Below are 12,280 nucleotides of genomic sequence, written 5' to 3'. Positions count from 1 at the left end.
GGCATCGTTTGCCACTATCGACTTGACCTTCATACAGTACTGGATTCCCATCAAATTTTCTTTGCAGGCAGCAATCCTGAGTGGTGCCATTCATTCGACTGCCACTTTAGTTTGGGTTCATACACCCGTGCTCATGTTTTATTGATGGCCACAATGCACTGCAGAAATACATCCCCTTTATTGCGGTATCTGTCAAGATGGGCACCAGCTACAGCATTTCAGTGCCATTTTTATAAGTCTATGAGTTTATGCGGAACCCAATGGGATGCAGTTTTCCTCAGGTTTAGAATGTTCTTGAGCACGCGCCATGCCAGTTGATGACTAATCCCAACTTGTAAAGATAATTCGGACTGTGGACAGTTCATCGGTGGTCTACGGAAATGAGGACTCTGAAATGGACAGCCTACCTGTGTAGGCTAAATACAAGGACACATTCAAGTAGCCACAGAACACACTTACCCATCATGCAACAGTCCAATATGGTAATGCATCATAGCCACTGGCTTGAGATAATCCTTGGTGTCATTCCTGTGCATTCTTGCCACGGGCCACCTTTATTTTGATCCGTGTTCGCTGTTCTACGTTTGTAAACTTGTGTTAGGGTGGTATAGAACATGTTTCCCATTTCAAATGCTCACATGCAACAATACTTGCTGCACCGACTGCTTCAGGCAATGTACACAATGACACAAGCTCCAGCTGATACCCTTCACTGCCTGCTAGGGAATGCGCGGTGTTGTAACATCATCTGGATAGTGTTGCTACAATTTTATTTACAACCACTCGTAATCTGCATTTAGTGTTCATTAGTACAAAAATGTATACAATTTTCATGTTTGCTCAATGTTGTAGGGCGCAAGGGGCTTTCAACTTGGGAGTGTGGATTGGCGACCACGGGGCCCTTAGCTGAGTCTTGGCATTGCTTCCACTTACTTGTGCCAGGCTCCTCACTTTCGTCTCTCCTATCCGACCTCCCTTGGTCAACTCTTGTTCTTTTCCGACCCCGACGGTATTAGAGCATTCGAGGCTTACGGAGTCTTTCATCTTCACGCCCTTCGTGGCCCTTGCCTTTCTTCGTCCATTACTTCATTTTTCGAAGTGACGGATCCCTTCTTTCTTCTTTTTCTCTCTCTTTACCCCCTGTGGGTGGGGGACGCAGACGAATAATACGCCCACGGTATCCCCTGCCTGTCGTGATAGGCAACTGAAAGGGGCGACCAAGGGATGACTGAATTAGAACCATGAAACTGCTTTTGTATCATACCATCATGCGGGGAACACCATGGGTTGCCTGTACTTGTGAGTAGTACCACTAAATTCGGTACAAAATAGGTTTGCGATTAGTAGCAATAAAGAGGCTGGCCTGGGGGTTTCCAGTACCCGTGCATCTTACCCATGTGAACAACACCGCAGGTCTGGGCGTAGCCTGTGAGTTGTACCGCTATATGAGCAACACCGTCGGTCTGCGTTGCCTGTGATTGGTGCCCACTATGTGAGGAACACCACGGGGATACCAGCGCCCGTGATTAGTACACCTAAGTGAGGAGCCTCATCGGTTTGCATTGGCTGTGTGCGGCGCCATTGTGTAAGAAACACCATAGGTCTTCATTCCCTCTACGAAGTACAATACTTGTGAGTAGTACCATCTTGTGTGGAACACCGTGAGTCTTCGCTACTTTTGATTAGTACCCCAACATGATAAATACCATGGTTCTACTTTACTCGCAACATGTACCATTCTGTGGGGCCTTAGACATGGATTTTGCACCCCTTTAGACATCACGCATTGTGCTTTATAAGTGGTCCCTTGGTCAGTAATACTATTATATACGATTTTTTTTTTAGTCTGATCCACTATTTTTTGTTTGTTTGCTTTTTTGTTTTTTGTTGGGTTCATGTCCATCCATTCATTCTTCATGACATTTTTTATTTTATTTTGGTCAGTGGATGAATTTGAACTTTTTGTTATTTCATTTCGTACTATTAGGGGCCGATGACCTCGATGTTAGGCCCCTTTAAACAACAAGCATCATCATCAGCATCATCATCAATGTTGTAGATAGACTCTTCCGTGTTTCAAGAAATTGCATCTCCATCACCAAGTAAATGCCTAGCCTAATTATTGACCCAGGGCCCAACTTTGTGATGAATCACAGCAATTACATTTGTTTATCTTAATTCAGAATCTTAGGGGCTCCACTAAGTAATAAAAATAATTATTATTGTATTATTATTTTAACATCTTTAGCACCAAAACAAAACAACAGATGAACTGCATCAAATATAAACAAATGGACATCAGGTTGGGCAACGTGATGACTATAAGAAAGGGTGTGGAGCGGCATGGGAACCATTCTCTTTGATGGGAACCCTGCCAGGGCCATTGGGATACGTAGGTTGTGAGTTTCTACAAAAATCAACGGTGATCTCTCGATCTGCAATATTATTTTCCAAAATAAACATTACAAAGAAAATTCGAAACAAAATCAATCAATTCAAAAATCCAGGTACGATATCTCAAAACACCAAATTAGATGTAAATTGCCAAGGGCTTTTAAGAATACAATATTAAGTGAAGGTTAACACGCTTTCAGACAATCGTGGCACATAATGGAAACCGGGGGAAAATCAGAAATACTTAAACTTGACGCAGAGGCCAGTTCAACTTGCTTCCACACCAAAAGCACATTAACAATGGGTCTGAGGGGAACATCTTTTTTTTTTTTTTTTTTTTTTAGTGCGATAGTTTCTCCTATGTATACTCTGACTAAATACCTAAGCAAATTGCTTCTGCCATACATGGGACATACCGAATCATACGTCAGGGACTCTCGGTATTTCGTCAACAAGCTGTCAACCATAACCCTTCAACCTAATGAACTTTTGGTCAGTTTCGATGTAGAGCCCTTGTTCACTTAAGTACCGATTGACTCGGTCATGTCTCTCATTGAACACCTGTTCCCTGAGGACATTGCTAAGCTATTTTACAACTGTATGACTTCCAGCTATTTCTTGTGGGTTGGGAAGTTCTACAAATTACGCAATTTATAATTTAAATTTATAATGTCCAATAACGGACCATTTATATTGGTATTATAAATTTACTCATTCGGGATAAATATTTCGGATTCCTTATGGGAATCAACATCTATATCATCTGATGGCAAAGCAGGCATCAATTTTTGGTAATGAGACAAAGTCTCTCAAGTGCATTGGCACTGTCGGTGGCTCCAAATAGCCTACGCAGTGGCCTCCATGGTATGCACTAGCCGTACGTCTTGGTGGGTGTGCTAGGTACCAACTGATAGGCCAACTTAGCACACGGGGATGAAACTCTGGCAGCCAGGAATGAGTTAGCTGGAAAATTTATAATCTCCAATAACGGACCATTTATATTGGTATTATCAAGGAACATGAACGTAATATTCGTCTCAACCAGCCAGACGAATTGGCAATAGCTGGGCACGCTCTATCGTTGGGTCAAGATGTCATGTTCCAAGATGCTCGAGCTCTTACCCACACTAGACACTATAGGTCCAGGATTATACAGGAAGCTGTGGAAATACGTAGAAATCTTAACAATTTCAACAGGGACACTGGCTATCAATTAAGTAATACCTGGTTGCCAGCCATTAAGGATTTACATAGGTAGTTCCCTTCCCTGTCCCTTAACTATTGTTATTTCGTCTTGGTGTTTTCTAAATTCGTACGTACCGAGCTCGATAGCTGCAGTTGCTTAAGTGCGGCCAGTATCCAGTATTCGGGAGATAGTAGGTTCGAACCCCACTGTCGGCAGCCCTGAAAATGGTTTTCCGTGGTTTCCGATTTTCACACCAGGCAAATGCTGGGGCTGTACCTTAATTAAGGCCACGGCCGTTTCCTTCCAACTCCTAGCCTTTCCCTGTCCTATCGTCGCCATAAGACCTATCGTCGCCATAAGACCTATCTGTGTCGGCGCGACGTAAAGCAACTAGCAAAAAAAAAAAGTGTACGTTCCTCATCGCCAGATGTTTCATTCCAGGCTTGTGTCAATGCCATACACCTGTCAATGTGATATGTTATGTACACATGTTACGTAACCCCCTTAGACTGATTCTGATGGTTCAGTCAGCTTCCGCTTTGAGCGCTAGTGCTGTGCCACATCCGGGGAGCCATCTAGTGATGAATGAACGTACCCTTTCCACTTCTATTATAACGTCTAAATTTCAAAAAGTCATAGTTTAAGAAGCCTTCCTTGTGGACAGTCGAGATTGTCTTCTGATGACGCAGAGCACAGTTCTCTGTGAAACGTGAAGAATTTCACCTTATTTTCTTGACACAGCATACGCCCAAAAGCCTATACAGTATCATGTCTATAAGTATGGGCCGTGAAAGCATCAATGGCAACAATGATAGAATCCTTAATTTTAAAATACACAAAATAAAGTACACTTCAATGACATAACTGCAGTAATCCATTCATTCATCTCATTCATTCCTTCATTTACTCAACAATTATCCAGCAAGTCAACGGGATCTACTCAGCAAATGCTCAGCAAATTCTTGCAGTAAGCCAGTTTAAACTTGCGATGAGAGGGATTGTCTCTAATGTTCGTAGTGAATTCAATGACCTAGACACAGAGATTAGGAAGGAGAGGTTGTACAAAACAGTGAGGTTTACAGGTATGGCAAGAGAAGAGCCAGATCTTGTATTGTGTTCATGATTGTTCATGGTAGGACGAGAGGTAAGAAGAAGATGATGACAGATAGTCGGGAGTATTAGTGGAAAGTATTTTGTGCAGAAGTGATAACATGTGAAGTTCACGGTGCTGGTGCACTCGAAGCCATGACAGCTCCTTATAATAAAGCTCTAGTGTGAAATCTTTGGGCCTATTATGGCATCCAGTAGCTGATAATTTTCTCATTTTTGGCAATCTATATTCAGACAGTCCCTATCATACTGATATTCATGTAATTTCTTACAAGATTTTTATGCAGAAACTTTGGCTAGTCAATCTGAACTAGGATGACAGACTCCCATCTCAACTAGTCAGGGAATGTGAAGAACCTCTCTTCCACAGGCAGTAAGAGAATTTTATATTGAGCAGTTGTTCACATATAAGGAACCCCCTATTGATGCTTCAGAATGAACTTATGGAGCTTGTCTTTATGTACAGTCTGTCGACAAAAGGGGACAGACCTGTGTCAGATTATTATGTTCTAAATCCAGAGTAACACTGTTGAAGAAACTGACACTACCAAGACTTGAACTGTGTGGAGCTCTACTACTTGCCCGACTACTCCACAAGACCCTTTCAGTTTTGTCTCTCTCAGTCAGCAAGCTGTACCTGTGGACGGACTCCACCATTGTCTTAGCCTGGATCGCATCTCCTACTACACGCTGGAAAACATCTGTGGCCAACAGTCTCTTCAATTCAAGATTACTCTCATAAGGGAGAATGGAGACATGTTCCTACCAGTTGCAATCCAGCAAGTTTAATATCCAGAGGTGTTGCTCCAGGACAACTGCGAGGTATGAACCTGTGGTGGCATGGACCATCTTGGTTAACTGAGTCCACTGAATCGTGGCCAGACACAATCTCGTCCCACGCAGAAGAGGAACTACCTGAGTCACAAAGTACACTTCCCGTAGTCATGTCGATAGGTATCAGTGAGGATGAATTTATGCTGAAGTACACATCACTGTCCCGACTGACTCGAGTTACTGCATATTGTTGGTGATTCATTCACAATAGTGCCAATCCTCAAGATAAGAGGTTAGTGATGTTAAGTGCACAAGAGCTGCAGATGGCCTCGCACTCCTGTCTCAAAATTGCACAAGTGTGTTATGCTCAAGAGATAGCCAATCTCAACTCTAAATGCTACATCTGAAAGAAGAGTACAATTGCAGATTTACATCCTTTCTTAGATGATAAGGGAATGCTAAGGGTAGGAGGAAGACTTGTAAATTCTAATCTACCTTATGATACTAAGCACCAGCTTATCCTTCCTCTCCAGCATGCTCTCGCAAACCTTGCTGTGATGGCAGAACACATTAAGCTTTAGCATGAAGGTGCTCAGTTAGTAATTCCATCATTAAGGGAAAGATTCTGGATTCCCACGGCCAGGGCAGTTGTTCAAAGAATCATCCACAAATGTCTATCCTGTTTTAGATTCAAGGTGTCAACAGCTGAACAGCTGATGGGACAGCTCCCTGTGACTAGAGTGCAAGAGAGTCGCCCATTTCTTAATGTAGGAGCTGATTATGCTGGCCCTTTCTTCGTCAAGAGGGGAAGCATAAGAAGCAAACAGACAATGAAGAGTCACATTAAATTGTTCATCTGCCTGGCTATCAAGGCTCTTCACCTGGAGGTGGTGGGAGACCTCTCTACTGATGCCTTCATGGCAGCCCTGAGGAGATTCATAGCTAGACGTGGAAAATGCTCCATCATCTATAATGATAATGGCACTAACTTCATAGGAGCCAACAGAAGAATGCAGCATCTGTGAAAATTATTCCTGTCAACCAGTTTTTGTGAAGAGGCAAGGACTTCATTAGCGATGGAGGGCATCACATGACACTTTATACCTCTCAGCTCTCCACACTTGGCAGATTTCGGGAAGCAGCTGTGAAGTTCATGAAATACGACTTGAGAAGAGTTGCGGGTAATGCGCTACTGACGTTTGAGGAGCTGTGTACCCTTACTGCACAGATAGAAGCATGTCTTAATACTCGCACCATATCTGCCTTATCCATTGACCTTAATGCTCTTAATTATTTATCACCTGCTCACTTCCTAATTGTTGCCCCCCCCCCCCCTACAACCATTCCTGAGCCTGACATTACTGACCTGCCCATCAAGAGATTGTCTCGATGGTAACATATCCAGGTATTGCAGCAGCAGCTGTTGCAGAGGAAGAAATGGACCTGTCCCAAGAAAAACCTAGGGACTGGAACAGTTGTTCTTCTCTGAAGGAGGACAACCTTCCTCCTCTTTGTTGGAAGTTGGCTACAGTGGAGACTTCACACTGGGAAGGATGGATTCACACGAGTGACTACCATCAGAACAAACTGTGGTCTTTTTAAGTGACCTGTTAAGAAGTTAATTCCATTACCTGTTGAACACTAAACAGGATCGTTGTGGCAAACACTGTAATGTGTGTGTTTCGTGTGAATATTTGTTTCTTTTGTTCATTTCAGTGTGTGTAATTATGGTGTTGTGTTTGTGACTTGAACTGAGAACTTTACAGTGTGTGTGAATAGTTCATTTCTTCTTAATTTCATACTGCATAATATGGATAACGAGACGGTCAAAGTATTTAGTACCTTCTGTTAACAGTGTTCTAAATAACTTTGTTGTTTGTGTTTCTGTGTTGCTTATATTTATATGTATATTTTTTGAATGATCAACTCATTTTGGTTACTGAACCTGAACTCTGTGTGTCAGTGTCTGTGTGGGGCTTCAATTGAACGGAACTATCATGAGGGCATATCAGGCAATTTAATTCTGTTGGGAAGCATGTTCCAGCCTAGCCATGGCTAGTCCACCTATTTGCTCGCTACCACTTCAGGACAGATAGCAGCACCCTTCAGTGTGTATCCAATTTGAAGGTTCTACCCGGAAGTGCAATGGATGAAAGGGGATGAGTTTGGGTGCCTCTCGTTGCCTCTAGCGAGATGAGATGAGAGAATGTGACTGACTGTTATCAAGGGCATCTGCCCACCAGTATCTAATATTCTGTATTTATAATGTGTCATATAAATAATATCAATATAGTTGGTCTGTTATTGCACATTATAAATTTGTTAAAATCTTAGGATGTTTTCTACAATTATCTGAAAACAAGTCTTAAAAAAGTACGTTCAACACTTTTGCTGAAGGCTGTGGTTCCTGTTATTATTATTATTATTATTATTATTATTATTATTATTATTATTATTATTATTATTATTATATATAATTCGCTGGGGCCATCAAGGACCACGTTAAGTCTTGTTGCATTTGACACTGAACTTGGCCTTCTTTAGAGCCCAAATTTCCCTCATTCTTTGTGAGTGGGCCTGCTTACGCTCCTCTGTCCAAGGGGCACCGTGTCTTCTCTTCGGTTGCTCGTCTCGGTTTAACCCGTTCGTCAATATTTTCTTGCGGAAGAAATCCCTGTTAAGGGCGTCTTCAGCTGAGATATGTAACATTTGCAGGTCTTCTTTGGTATTTCTAAACCAGGGAATTGTGGTTTTGGGGTTTGAATCAAAAAAGTGAAATATTTCTTTAGTTAACTTTCTTCCGTCCATTCTTTTCAGATGACCGTAAAATCGTGCCCGTCTTTTTCTGATTGTGTCAGTAATTTTCTCTATTTTGCTGTAGACTTCCTTGTTGGATCTCTTTTGATGGATTCCATTTCTGTACTTTGATCCCAAGATTCCTCTCACAATTTTGCGTTCTCTTTTCTCCAGTTCTTCAAGGAGTCCTTTGTTGGCATTTAGAGACAGGGTTTCGACTGCATATAGAACTACTGGCTTCAGAACTGTTTCATAGTGACGTATCTTGGTGTTTTGGGAAAGGCATTTTTTGTTGTAGATTGTGCGGGATGTTTGGTAGGCTATTTCCAGTTTGCGTACTCGCTCCTGAAGTGCTTCTTTGTCCAGTCCATTTTTCATGATGATCTCACCCAGGTATTTGAATTTATCTACTCGGGTGATGTCCCCGTATTTTGTATGGGGTTTTGGTGGAGCCTCTTTGATGTTAGTCATTACTTCTGTTTTCTCAAACGATATCTGCAAACCAGTTTGTTCGGCAATTTCCTTTAAAATTTCAACTTGAGCTCTAGCGGTTTCTATGTCGTTTGAGAGAACAGCAATATCGTCGGCAAATGCTAAGCAGTCTGTTGCGATCCCCTTGGATTTGGTTCCTATTCTCAATGGACTGTAGTTGGTTTCCTGTAATCTCACCCGCCAGGTTCTGATGATCTTTTCAAGAACACAGTTGAAGAGTATCGGGGATAGCCCATCACCTTGTCGGACTCCTGTTTTGACGTCAAAGGAATGCGAGAGACATCCGTGGAACTTCACCTTGGATTTTGTATCGGTCAGGGTGGCTCTAATTAATGCCAGCAGTTTCAAATCAACTCCAAATTCATTTAAGATGTTTAGCAGGACTTCCCGGTCAATGGAGTCGTACGCTTTCTTAAAGTCCACAAAGACAGACACATACTGCTTGGACCTTAGTGTACAATATCTGATGATCGTTTTGAGATTTTGGATCTGTTCAGCTGTTGAGCGACCTTTTCTGAACCCTCCTTGGTATTCACCTATTTGATGTTCAACTTGTGCTTCCAAACGCTCCAGGATGGCAAGTGATAGAATTTTGTAAGTCATGGGTAGCAAAGATATTCCTCTGTAGTTGTTGATGTTCTTCATGCTGCCTTTTTTTGTGTAGTGGATGGATCAAAGCTATTTTCCAATCTTTGGGTAGGGTCTCCTTGTTCCAAATTTCTTCTATTTGCTTTTGCAAGATATCAAGTGATTCCTCTGGGGCATATTTCCATAGTTCTGCTACTACTGAGTCTTCACCCGGCGCTTTGTTATTTTTGAGACGGGCAATGTGGCGCTTGATTTCATCTCTGTCGGGTGGTCTGGAATCTGGGTACCTGAGTAAGGGTTTCCTTGGTCTCAATGGCGCTTTGCGGTTTAGAGCAATTAAGTAAATTCTTGAAGTAATCTGCCAGAATGCTGCAATTTTCTTCATTTGACGTCGCCAGTGTGCCGTCCTTTCACTCAAAGCATAGAGATGGTGGTTTATAGCCAGTGAGTTTGTGTTTGAAGGCTCTGTAGCACTCTCTGCTTTCATTCTTCCTAAAGTTTTGTTCTATCTTTTCAATGAGAGATTTTTCGTATTTACGTTTCTCAGTTCTGAACACCCTAGCTGCTTGGGCACAGTTGGGTTTTGTAAGTTTCCCAATCATTTTCTGATTTCGTACAGTAGTACTGTTTCCATGCATTGAGTCTTTCTTGGAGGACTGATTCGCAGGTACTATTCCACCAGGCATGCTTTTTGCTTCTCTTGATTTCTTCAACGTCTTTGGCAGCCTCAACAAGGAGACTTTTGGCGTTGTTAAAGTCACAGTCATTTGGTCTAGCCTTCTCCTGGAACTCCTCGACCCTTTGCCGAAGTTTATTGTTGTCGAAGCGTGTGATTTGTTTGGTTGTCTTCCTTGTGTTTGCGGGAATTGGTTTGAATTTGATAAGAGACATATAATGATCTGAGGCCACATTGATGCCTTTCTTTACCTTCACATTCATAATCTCAGGGCTGTTTCTCCTGGAGATTGCAACGTGATCAATTTGGAACTCTCCGAGAGCTTGGACGGCAGAACGCCAAGTCATTTGCTTTCTGGGTAGATGGCGAAAGTGGGTCGACATGACCTGCAGGTTGTGATTTTCGCAAATGGTCACCAGTCTTTTGCCGTTGGGATTGGTTCTTTTGTGAGCAGGGTAATTTCCTATAACTTTCTTGTACTTCTGTTCACGACCTAGTTAGGCATTGAAGTCACCCAAAAGAAGCTTGACATGGTGTTAGGGGATTTTATTTTATTTTTCATCCAGTAGGTCCCAGAAATTATCAACTTCGTCTGGATCAGACTTGTTCTTATCGTTTGTAGGAGCATGTGCGTTAACTAGGGCGTAGGTTTTGTTCGCAGATTTAATTGTGAGTATAGACAATCTGTCATTCACAGGTTCGAAATTTGCAACCGATTTAAGGATCTTGGTTCTAACAGCAAACGCGGTTCCAAGCATCACAGCTCCATTGAGGATTCCTCTTTACGCTTTGCTCTTGAAAAATCGGTAGCCTTCGGATTAAAAAATCTCTTCATCTGGGTACCTTGTTTCCTGTAGGGCCATTATGGATATCTGATTTTCGTGAAGAGCTTTGGTGAGGGTTTTCAGCTTGCCAGTTTGTGTAAGTGAATTTATGTTGAAAGTTGCTAGAAAGGTTTTAGATTTTGGCCTGAGTTTTTGACTCTTCGGGGTACACCGAGACGCTCCGACTCATCTCTTGCATGATGTCGAGTCTCCCCCAGAATCCGAACGAGACTCGTGCGCTGTGGCGTTCACGACGAGGGATTTATCCGAAGATTTACCCCCTGGGGTATGTTTCTTGAAATGTTGTGCCATCATGCTTTTTGACTTGACTTTGCTTTGGACGGGTACCCATCCTTTTACAACTAGGGTTGTTAGCCCTAGAGGTTGCCTCAAGATGTTTTCTGGCTTCTGGTCATTTACCAGTCTTCGCCGTAACCCTGGCAAGGGACCAGTTTTTTTGTCACGGTGGTATTTTATTTCCCTACTACCCTCTGACTCTGCTGGCGGCAGAACCAGCGAGCTTCCCCAATTCCAATGGGACGCGCCCGATGGAGGTAACCGGTAAATCCCCACACGGGTTATTATTATTATTATTATTATTATTATTATTATTATGATTATTATTACTGTTGTTGTTGTTGTTATTATTTGTAAGTATAATTTATGGATGGTGGATGGTGAAAGGGCATAGCCCCACACACACGAAAGTGCCTCCATCACCACTTAAAATTACAATATTCCAATATACAATTACATTCTACATAGTGTGCTTATATACTGTTAACATATTTACAAGGCATATTTACATAATACTCACAAAACCTGTTCAACATTCAAGTAATTCGATTGGACTATTTGTGAGGGGGGAACTTATCTTTAAAAGGTTTGCAAGCTGAATGTTGGGCTTGGTTTCATAAAGACATTAAAAATGAAGTAGTATCCTTGCTAGTCTCGCATCAGCCTGGTCAGCCTGTGTGCCACCTTGAGTTGAACTGCATGTTGAAAGAAAGATGTAGCATGTGTGTGTACCATGATTTAATGTTATTCTGAAAGGAATAAATTTAAATTGTATTGTAAAGGTGGAATTATCTTTGTTTTGAACATAAATCACTCACTTGATTAAACTTACAACACTTATATGACATACATGTAGATTCCCATACAGAACCTGAAATATTTGTCCCAAATGAGTAAATTTATAATACCAATATAGTTGGTCCATTATTGGACATGATAAATTTTCCAACTACCTCATTCCTGGTTGCCAGCGTTTCACCCCAATGTGCTAAGTTGGGCTCATCAGTTGGTAAGTAGCACACCTACCAAGACGCATGGCTAGGGCATACCACGGAGGGCACTGCGTAGGCTAGTTGGAGCCACCGGCCATGCTAATGCTCTATGAGAGACTTTGTCTCACTACCAAAAATTGATGCCTCCTGG

This window comes from Anabrus simplex, chromosome 2 (genome assembly GCF_040414725.1).
Source record: "Anabrus simplex isolate iqAnaSimp1 chromosome 2, ASM4041472v1, whole genome shotgun sequence".
Taxonomy (NCBI): Eukaryota; Metazoa; Arthropoda; class Insecta; order Orthoptera; family Tettigoniidae; genus Anabrus; species Anabrus simplex.
The sequence above is the reverse complement of the archived record's forward strand: the minus strand, read 5'-3'. Positions refer to the sequence as shown.